This window comes from Pygoscelis adeliae, unplaced genomic scaffold (assembly GCF_000699105.1).
Source record: "Pygoscelis adeliae isolate BGI_AS28 unplaced genomic scaffold, ASM69910v1 Scaffold26, whole genome shotgun sequence".
Lineage (NCBI taxonomy): Eukaryota > Metazoa > Chordata > Aves > Sphenisciformes > Spheniscidae > Pygoscelis > Pygoscelis adeliae.
In genome coordinates, this window is record NW_008825104.1 from 816,000 (window position 1) to 827,294 (window position 11,295).

Here is an 11,295-nt window from a genome sequence, read left to right on the forward strand (position 1 = left end):
GCGAGGCGTGCCGAAATCCGCGTTGCGGGATGGTTTTCGCCAAAAAGAAGCGTCTTCCATTTGGTGCCCCCCCGCCCGCCGCCCCACGTGCACGTGCTTGCGTGCCTGTGGGTTTTTCCCTCCCTTCGTAGCTGAACTTGACTTAAAACGAAGCAGGCGCAGCTTTTGAGGAAGAAAATCGCTACTTCTGCATTCTCCGATCCGGCATCGTAGTTAATTAGTAATTGCACAAAATGATATGCCAACGTATTATAATTACAAGCTTAACCTTTTATTTTAAGGAGGAGAATTGGTAGTTTTATTCTGCATTTGTAGTGTTTCGAACATCCAATTATGTCTTGGTGAAAGAAAGAAAGAAAAGAAGGGTTGGTAAAATGCAAATATGGTTTTGTTCACAGCACTCTTAGAATTTGCAATTTAGGTTTAGGGATTCTCTGCTTTTTTTCATTTATTTTCATAGACTTGCTATTTTATGGTAATATTGTGTGCTGTGCTATTAATATTGTAGTGGAGACATAAACCTCACCAAGCTGCTCCATCCAAAATTTGTGAAAAAGCTGGTTGCTGTTTCTTTCCTTGGAAGTGAAGTCTTGAATTATTAGCCTAATATTTTAAGTTTTTTTTAGTAATGCAAATGATTCCTCCAATGAAGCAAGTATCTTTGAGGCTCTGTATTTCCTAAATGTCATAACATACTTCTTTATATGTTATTTGCAGGGTGAAGCCCTTTTTGAATCGCATCCAGTTGTATCATGACTCCACTAAGACAAATTGTACCACTGCATGAATAACTTTGGAGTGGATTATCTCTTGCAGTTCATGTAATGAACGAGTGTCCAGGTCATCCAAATGGGCAAATAGTTGATGTATCGGAAACTTGTTAAAGAAGTCAAGATTTGATTTCATGTAACTGAAATACATCTGGGAATGGTATTTCTGATACGTGTGTAAATGTGAAGAGAGCAGTTCCTAGTGTTTGCCTCCCTACAGCCCCTCTACCTCATGGCTTCAGGGGCAGTGGGAGAAAGGCTTTGCTTTCCCAGCCTGCCTGGTATGTGGCATTAGATGCTACAGCATTGTTCTTGCAAACATATGCTGCTTCAAGCAAGAAAAATCTATTGTGTACAAGGGGGTTGACTGGGGTCCTCAGGAAGATGGCTTAGTGTAAGTGGTACGCTGAAACCATCATTCTCCTTGCAGATCGTCAGCATGACATACTGCCTTCAGTCGGGTGCTCATTGTTGCGTGGTCTGCTGTGCTTAGGGCTGAACAGCATTTTCACAAATGTCCTGTTACCATTACAGAAATATTTTATAAGCCATACACTGAGTGCAGCAACGCACAAGAAGACTCCAATCATGCAGAAATACAGGGCTGGATATAACTTAGCGTATGCTGGTAGTTGATGGTCTTCCTTGTTTGTCTATGGAAGATACAGATTTACTGGAGGGAGGAAAAGTAGTCTTTGGTCCCCTGAATTATCCCTGCTCCGTGAGCACCTGCACCTGGCTTTGTGATGGGGAAGCAACTTTCTATCTTGGATGCACCTAGTTCTTTGCACACCTGAGGACTCCAAAACAGAACTTGCTCTAAAATAATTTTTGGCATTTCAACTAAGTTAAAATGCATGAGTAAGTAAGTGCATGAGTCTGATCGTCTGCAGACTCTGGTGGAATCTTCAGAAAAGGATCTCAGACAGAAAAGGTCTTTTCCTTCCTTAGCACCATGCTTACAGGAACTCTGTTTAAGAAAGGGGCAAGTAGCCTGCCAGCCCCTACGAGGAGATCTGTGAGATCCATGGGAGCCAGGAGCCATCTGCACTGAGGTTTTGTGCCTTTGCAGCAGCCATAGTCTTGCAAAGGCTTGCTTCGTGTGGGAACGGGAAGGTTCCCACACGTCTGGGGGGGTCTGCAGTGTGTGTAATGAATTGTAGTGTCACTTTGTTCATACACACAAGGATACAAACCAGAATAGATCTATACAGAAGAACTGGAATAAAATTGTGGATTTCTGTTGGAAATATCAACACTTAGGAGAATAGTAGTCCTACTATGCTAGTGACAGCGTAGGAGCAAAGCGCCCAGGAGGGTCTAAGGTTTAGGAAGGGTGCTGAATTTTGTAAGGAATGCGAGCTGGCTATTGTAACTGTAGGTCCTTTCGTCATCAGTCTGGGAAATGCATTTACTTTGTTTCCATGTGCGGCCCTCAGTCTCCTTTGGTTTTTGCCATGTCTGTTTGAGTTGAACTTCTTCAGCTGTCAGGAAGTCAGGCAGTTGCAGACAGAAGGTGGATGAGAAAGTGGGCAACCTCAGGGAGCACAGAGAGGGAGTGTGAAGGGAAAGCTGACATTGCCACCTCAGTTAAGCAGGTTCCCATAGTCAAGAACAGTCTCAAAGGGTGCTCCACTCCTGTAGTGCTCTTAGAACCGGTCTAGGTCCATCTTCTGTTATTGTTTGCATTAATATATATTTGTAGTAATGTTATTAAATATGCACTGTAAATATATATAATGTGCAGAGTACGGGGCTAATGTTTCCAAAACCACTTAGACATTATGTAGGAGTAATTTCTAACTAACCAGACTGGCTGAGACACCAGAGAAAAGCATTCCGAAATCCTGTTTCTAACAGTGGCTTCTTCTATTGTACTGAGCAGATGCTCGAATTCAGTGGAGTTCCACTGGCTATGAAGGTTTGCTGCAGATTTCTCATTTGTGATAATAGGACATGCCATCTTCGTGGGGATATTCTACAGAACAATCTGTTCCTGTGTGCGCAAAAAACTGTAAAATGTCAAGTGGTATATGGTATTAAATACTATGCATATTAGTTTTATTACTGCTAATTGTTTTTAGAGAAGTCTCCAAGTCTCCATCCTGTTTTCTGACCCATAACTGGTGAATATTCTTGAACATCTAGTGATATTCCCTTGAAAAAAGCTGGAAAAGGTTGCCAAGAAGCTAAGTGAACCAGTTAGGCATTGCCTTTGCCTTAAAAAATGACCCAGTGACAAGAAATGGCATCATATTACCTTTCCTTTTGGGAATTGTGGTGGATATGGGGGCCACACAGGCTTTACAACATCAATTCACCTGATAATGCATTTGGACTTACAAAAGGTTTGGATCCCTTGGGGTAATGAATTTACCCTGTTGGTTATAGAGTGTAAAGTCAACTTAGAAGAGAAAATAAAGAACAGAAAGGACCTTCTGGAGTACACGTAATATGAATTCAGTGTGGTTTGTGTTCCTTTCTCTTTTCACCTCAAAGACCCTATAGCCTCCATTTCTAAATGAGTTCCTGAAGCACTGGGATTACTAATTCACCCTCAGGTCTTAAATCAGTGGGACTTTTGCCTCCAGTTCCTCTGGTGAAGGACATGAAGTGAGGATATATCTACAGTATGCAACCTAATCTAATAAAGAAAAGGAAAGCCTCATGGGTAGAAAAAGCAGCAGCTACCTGTCATGGGATAGCATCCTGCCTTAGGATCACTTGCAAAAATGTTTTCTTCATTGTGTGCTGCCATCAAAGACCTTTAACTGCTCATAAGATCATTGAATGCCTGAACTGACAGTAATTGAAGGAGGTGTATTTATGGCTGTATTTTGGAAGTGCAGAGCCAGGATCTGTATTACTGACTTCAGAGGAGTTGTACAGAGCATGAGAGAGAATGCATCTTTTGGGAATAATTTAAAATAGGTATGTGCATGAATCCTCTGATCCATGTGATTGTGTGGCTGTATCTAAGGGACAAATTGGCCTTTTTTTTTTTCTTTTTTTTTTTTGCAAGGCTTCTCTGCAAACTAGGTGAAGGTTTATACTGTTGTTAAAAGTGCTACTCACATCCATGTTCTGTGTTTTGTCTGCAGCTTTAGGGAAAAAAAGGAGAACAAACAAACAAACAACTTTGCACAAATAAAGCACCTTTCCTGTGTTGTTCTCAGGATACCTAACAAACAGTAAATTAAGACTCACAAAAAAGTCCCCCTTACCCTTCCCATCATCATCACCTGAGTTGTAAAAATGAGGCAGAGAGAACTGATGTCTTGCTGGTGATTTTAATACAAATTTTTACAATTTTTTTTATCATTAGTGGTACAAGAAACATGGATGGTTCCTCTCTGAAGGAGGTTAGAAAAGATTTGTCTCTTGGATGTATCCTTCATAATGGAAAAAACATTGGATGCAATTCTTGATCTGCCAACATCAGTTGGAATTTGCAGCTGGTTTCTGTGAGGACAGGATTTCCTCCTCTGTGCTACAAATTAGTCAATTTTCTTTGTATAGTCACTTACTGATGGGTTTCCCCCATTTGTGAAGATCTAGCATGTGTGATATGAGCACAAACGCATTTTATGTAGTGTTACAGTACTGGAAGACATCACAATAGTTAAAGTCATGTTAGGATCAGAACCTGGAAGTATTTAATTTGTTTTCAAAACCCAAATCCATGTTTCATTGTTGGTACTGTGCTGTGCATGCAGTGCATAAACTTGCAAATGAGAGAGTTCTAAGTCATGCATTAGAACCAAAACTTCCACTATGCTTTTTTTTTCAGTAATACTTGATAAAACTTTAGTTGTGGTGGAAAAAGAGCTTCCATTTCTGTCAGATGTAGGACAGAATGTGGCTTCAAAATACACGCTTGCCCATTTTGCAACTGTGTGGCTACTTCCACTTTTTTATGTTTATCTTTAGAAATTAGATACTCTTTAGAATATCATACCCTCGTGTGACATCAATTCTATATGCTTAGTAATAAACCAAATATAAATTGAACTTGCTGATACTGCAAGATTTATTTTCAGTATACATAGGCTGGAGTATATTCTGATGAGTTTTTCCTGTGAGACTTATATCTGTTAATACAGTTATTAAAATTCTTCTAGAAGTACATATTTGTAAATTTTTCCAGTGGAAAAAGATGAATTTGGAGTTTGTTTTTTTTTAATGTACACTCATGACTAACAGTGTATATGTTCACCTTTGTGGAAGTACACATGCATATTGGGAAATCTGACAAAAACTCTGTATATTAAGTGGAGGAGGATATTAATATTTGTGTTCTTTGCAAAGGATGAAAAATGGCGGTGTATGTTAAAAATAAGTAATATGATTAATTAAACTGGTTAAAACTTCAGATTGTGGTGGTATGCCTGCAGAGCATAGGAAATAGGATGGGGAACAAAAAGAAATGTCACTGGAAAGCTTGGAGTGGGCCATAATGTGCTTGCATGCTAGCAGAGAAGTTTTTAATCAGATATTGAAATGATGAGGGTGTCTGCAGATGTGTGAAAATAAATACTACTTTCCCTTCACATGAACATGTGAACAGATGATCTGGAACATTTTGGGAATGTTCAGATTTGGAGGATAATATGGAAACAGAATACAGTGTATTAGCCTGAATATAGAAATTTCTGAATATGTTCTTGATTTGCAAAAAGGTAACAAACGTGGCAGAAGAGTGTACCTCCGTAGAAGGGTAAGCAGCAGAGAACCATGCTGGGAGAGTTCTCCCTGTTCTGGGCAGAGAGGCTATGGCGCTTCGTGGTGGAAAAAAGAATAAACCAAGGACATGGTGAGACACCTGCCCTGGGCTCATCGGTTATTTGGAGTAACAGTGGGTTGTGTTTTGTGTGTCCCGTAGTTGCTGCAAAAATGATCTGTTGTCACATTCTGCATTGCCTACTCATATTTTAAATGCAAATTTCATTTTTCATCCCTAAGGGTGTTGTAAACTCTTGCCATTTTCATTAACTAGCCCTTCCTCTTCCCCATATGTTTAAGTTTCACAGTCTTTTTTTGGATACTGTCGTTTGGGAGGAGGTGGAATACTTGACAGGCAAATGGTCAAGCTCTTCTCTGGTGCAGGTGGTGTTTTGCAAGAAGTGGTAGACAGATTTACAAACTGAGGAAATGCAGTATAACAGCACTTCCTTTAAATTTTAAATTACATTGAAATTGATCAGTACTGATGACTTTGCATTTATATGCAAGATAATATTGTTCTGCATGCTGAAATATTGTTAGATTTTGCTTACAAGGAAATTGCTTCTGTGAAATGAAATGATGCCATGAAATACAGTTTCTGTATCCATTTCAAGAGTATAATATAATATATTGCTGTCTATAGTAATACATAGACTCTAGCTTTCATACTGCAGATTGAAAAGCGGCTTTCTTAGGCCTGGGCTATCTTAGGACATACCTGGATAGGTTAGGTATAAATATGTTTTATTCTTGCAAGGTCCATTATTTCCTTGTTACAACTGTTTTCAAAAGGAAAAGTATCTTTTTATAATAATGAACAGAAGACTGGAAGGGAAGGCTAAGTCTAGTCTACTCTTGTGCTGTGGAAAGCTAAGTCATAAGTAAACCATAAATTGATTATGCATCATGTTGCAACCCTTTAGAGGGTTATTTATTTGTGGAGGGTTTCTTAATTTTTTTTTTCTTTTCGCAATGACATCCACTGTAAACCTTATCAAGAGTACCCTGATGTCTTGTTTCTGGGATACCTAGCTATTTTCTAATTTCCACACAGAATTTATTTCTGTTAATTTTGTTTCTATTTCTTCTGAGGCTGATGTTCACTTTCAATGACTGTGCCTGACATTCTTCCCTGTCCTCTCTCAGCCCCCTTTTTTGCAAGCTAAACTAGCCAAACTCTTTTGGGCACTTCACTGGTGATAGACCATCCCTCTAAACATTGTGCTTGGGATCATCAGCCTCTCTCCCAGCTTGAATCCACCTTTCCTGGGCTTGACTGAACAGAAAGGTATGTGGTGCTCCAGGGTGCAAAGAGCTCCACAGGAGGTCTTATCCCAGCCTCCTATGATGACATTAAGCTGACATTAATACTTTCCTTGCTAGAAATACCTGGACTGACACCCTGTGTGCCCTTTATCCAACTGCATCAGATGGTGTCATCGTCTCTGTTGTAAGTATCCACCTACCCTAAGTATTTAACTTGAGGTGCAAGATTACCTGTATAATCAAAGGGGAGAGATGGACATTTCTGCATGGCCATTCACAGACATTTAGACAATTACTATTATTTAGTTCAATGTGTCAGTTGTCTATTAAGTGGGCTGTCCAACTTCATGTCCTACATTTTGTTAACCCCTTCCTAATTTCTGTGGCTAGATTGTTGGTGATGATATTAAATAAGATTGGTCCCATGGCTGATCACAGATGAACTCTATTAGTAACCTCCTTTATCCTAATGTTTTCTTTTCAACATTACTCCTCATGTTCCCTTTAAGGTATCTGTTATCCATCTGGCAACTCCTGTACAAATTGCCAGCATTTGCTGCTTACCTAGTAGTTTCCTGTGCTGGACTCAGTCAGATGCTCTACTGAGTCCCACATGGACTTGGTCTAGGGGGTTTGTCAAAAATTCAGATGACATGGAAAGAAGGACTCGAGTTAGCTGGGCACAGTCTAATTCTGGTAAATCCACATTGTGTTTTCTCCCATTGTCCAAGCACATTGAAGTTTATGGTGTCTTCTCTTCCATATTTGTCCTAAAACTCTGTATTATTGAAGTCAGACTAGAGGTCTGACTGGCGGAGCAGTCTGAGAAACTTCTCCCCTTTTCTTCCTTAAATACAGACAGCATTCATTCTATTCTCCTATAGCATGTGTCCTAGGATAGAGACTGTCTACTCCACTGCAAGATCTTTGGAGTTTCACCTGTATTTCATTTTGATAATTCTTGTTCTATATCCTTTTCTTCCTTTAACCATCCTACCCTTGACTGTATAGTCATTGCTTCTGTTGAAGAGTGGATCAAGTATTAATTTAGTTACAGAGTTACAGAGGATCTTTAATCTTAGTATCATATGCAATACATATGCAATGCACTTTCTTTTTTCTTTATTAATACATTTGATGAGCATCTGAAGGAATTCCAAACTCTCTGGTTCTCTGAACTTTTAAAAATTTGATCTTTTACAATAGGGAACTTAATTCTGTGTATCATTTCATTTGATTTAAAGTGAGTCGGCCCATGATCATTCAGATCAGATCTTACCAGATCTGATGTAGAAAACTTAATGAAAAACAAATTTAAAACTCAACCGCAGCAGTATGGTTTCATTGGCTACTTGGTGAAGATACACTCATCACTCATATCTGGAAGTAGCCAGAATGGGTAGTTATTAGTAGTGTTTGTTCTCTGTGTATGGGAAGTTCAAGTCTTCTCTAATACTAGTCCATCCTGACACATCTTTCTCCCTTGTAGCTCTGTAGAGCTGTCACCATATCTGGTGGCTCACAGCAGACTCCAACTCTATCCCATTAGAGCCCTCCTTTTCCAGGCTGATTTTGATCTCTTTTTTTCCTGAAGTCTATCACATCATTAATATGCAAAACTACTACATTGTCATAACCATTATTTCATTTTACCTGAATGCTTTAAAATATAGGCAGGTACCCTTTCGAAGCTGTGTTTTTGTCATGACTGCTACTCTGTCATGTCTCTGTTATTCCTTGGAGATCCATTTTATCGTGATCTCTGTAGTTAGCATCAGTCATTTCTGCGCCAATACAACATAGCATCTCCTGATACAAGAAGATAAATCTTATTTGCATATAATGAGTGATTCCTTAGGCTTTTCAACTGCAGCTACCTTGTCTGATTTTTCTTAAGAATATTGCTGTGAAGATACTGAACAGCAGCTCAGGAGATCTAGGTTCAATTTATGGCTTGGCTTTGTCGAAATTGTTTCAAATGTTCTTGTGCAGCTCAGTTTTTCTATGACTCTTTGCCCGGCAAATGGAGATAAAAATGTTTCCCTGTGCCAGAAGGCATTTCCAGGGGTATACTTCCTAATGGTTGGCAAGCACTCAAGTAATTTAGTGATAAATACTGTGGAAATAGAGACAGTCTATGGCCTGCAATACATCCTCAAGTGACTGGATGGTTGAATCTTCAGAATAGCGGTTAATAGATTGTCAGATTTTTTAAAAAATGAAAATTTCGGAAAATTTTAAAATACGCCAACAATTTTGTACAATAAACTCTATCCACGCCTTTCCTAATACTTATTATTATTGGAGCTTTTGGCCTTTTTTCAGGGAAATATGCCCCATTATTTAAATTTTAAATTTATATTGATTTATGTAAAAGGGAATCACTGTCACGTAGAGTAAAGGTTTTGTTAATAGTTTCTATTATGAGATCCTGCTTTCAGACTAACGTTCTCATTGTTATTTATTAATTTAACAAGGATTGCTTGCTCTTGTGTTTCTTAGTGCATGGTTGAAGAAAACTGCAATATTTTGGACATGCTGAGAATACTCAGAGCTTTGCTCCTACACTTCCAAGTTTAGGATGTGTGATTTGCCATTTGAAAATGAGGTTACCTGTGTCTTTTGAATCTATCTTTCACTGTCGCATAAAACACACCCACCTTTTCCCAGGTGATAGTATTAAAATAATAAGACTGGTTCATATAGCTGTGATTTTGCTACATTTGGAATGGTGAATGCAATTGAGTCCCCATAATGTAAAAATTATTTTAAAAATAGAGAAGATACAAAGCTAGTAATGGATGATGATGGAAAAGTAAGACATACTGCAGAAAAAGACACTGAAAGAACTGTATTAAATGGAGGACTCGGGAGATTTACAGTTACAGACTATAAATAATTGCAGAGATGATACTATAAATGAAAGAAGGGAATTATCCACATTCTCAGAAGAAGGAAGGACAAGGTACAATGGCCTGAAGCTGAAAAAGGAAAATCTCAAGTCATTAAGAAGGTGTTTCTTACAATGAGAGTAACTGGGGGGTGAACGAGAGGGCAGTGCAGCGTCACTGCAGGTGGGCTACTGAGGCTGTGGGCAGCCCTGCAAAGTGGAGCTGGACAGATTAGGTGACATAGACGAGCTTCTCTAGCTGCTAGTCATTTCAAGAGCTTACAAAAGTCAGTCTTTCTCTACATCATCTTCATAAAATCCCACATCCTTCTACAGCTGCCAGTCACATTCTTCCAATGGGATATCATACTGAAATTCATCTTTGCAGCCAGGATCATGAGTCCCAGTGGATTCAGTGAGATGAGGGTCAATCTTGTAGCATTTTCCGTTGAAATTAAGTGTGTTTTCTGCTCTGGTTTTCGCAGCATGTCCCGTCTCTCTCTGACTGCTATTTACTCAGCCCTTTGCAAGTAGGTTCTCATTATCATCTTTATTGTCATGTTCAAGTGCACTGCTTATCTTACGTGTAAGTGTCACTGGTGCTGGTGGCAAGTTGTCAAAGGACCCCCTCAGTTAAAAAAGAGATGAAGTAAAAGCTATGTCTTGTTCTGATATTTCAGCTATAGGTAGTGGTTGAAGCCAGCATGCAAAAAAGGTCCGGTATGACGCTATCCTGCTTCCTCTTCCTATGTGTGTCACTCTGTTTGTTGCTATGTTAGTGACACCATCTTTTTCTAATTCCAGCAGGTGTATACAGCTATTTGGTTTATGTAGGCTTTACTTGGGTTATTTGGAGAAAACAAATGAGGGTCATGGCCTACTTGCATTTGGCTTGGATATGGCGGAAGCCCTTGTGGTGTTACAACATTCCAGGGAAAAACACAAAAAAACCCATGGGAAAATTCCTGTATGCTTTGTCCTCTCATGTTAGGAATTAGAAAAGTATAACAGCTTTTCTAGGTCCTCATTAGTGCAAATACCCAAGAACAACCAGCCCTATTTTACCTTTGGTGTTTTTGCTAGGTAGTCATTCCTGTGATGGGGAAAAGCCAGGAAATGCATGTTTCAGTGTGTGTGAGTTCCGAAGGTCTCGCATGTCATGCACTGGTCTCCATGCTGTCCATGGGTGTCACCAAGAGACTGGTACTTGATAGTTTGCCCTCATTCTTTGTGGTGGTTGCACTGCTCTGGACGAGTAACAAGCAGTGAGACTTGTTGCTTTTAACCTGATAGTTACTTCAGAGATGGTGTAAGGCTCCAAATAAGCCGCCCCAGTGAAAAACTACAACCTGGGAACATGACTGTTTAACTACAAAATGGGAGCATGACCAGCTTTGGTGCTGCATGCTGCTCTACATCTGGAGCTGGAAGGTCCATCTGCAGGATTAAGGTCAGCAAGATTCAGCCCTTTGTCAGCAGGCTGTTAGTGGCTGTGGGATCTGCTCTGTTTCTTACTCATTTTGCAGGGAGAGAGTTCTTTGGTACCTACTGACATGCTGTGCTTCACAGATATCAATAATTCAAGCTTTGCGACAGTTCTGTGAAAGAACTCATGCAGATGAGCCTGAGGGACAGCCACAGGAC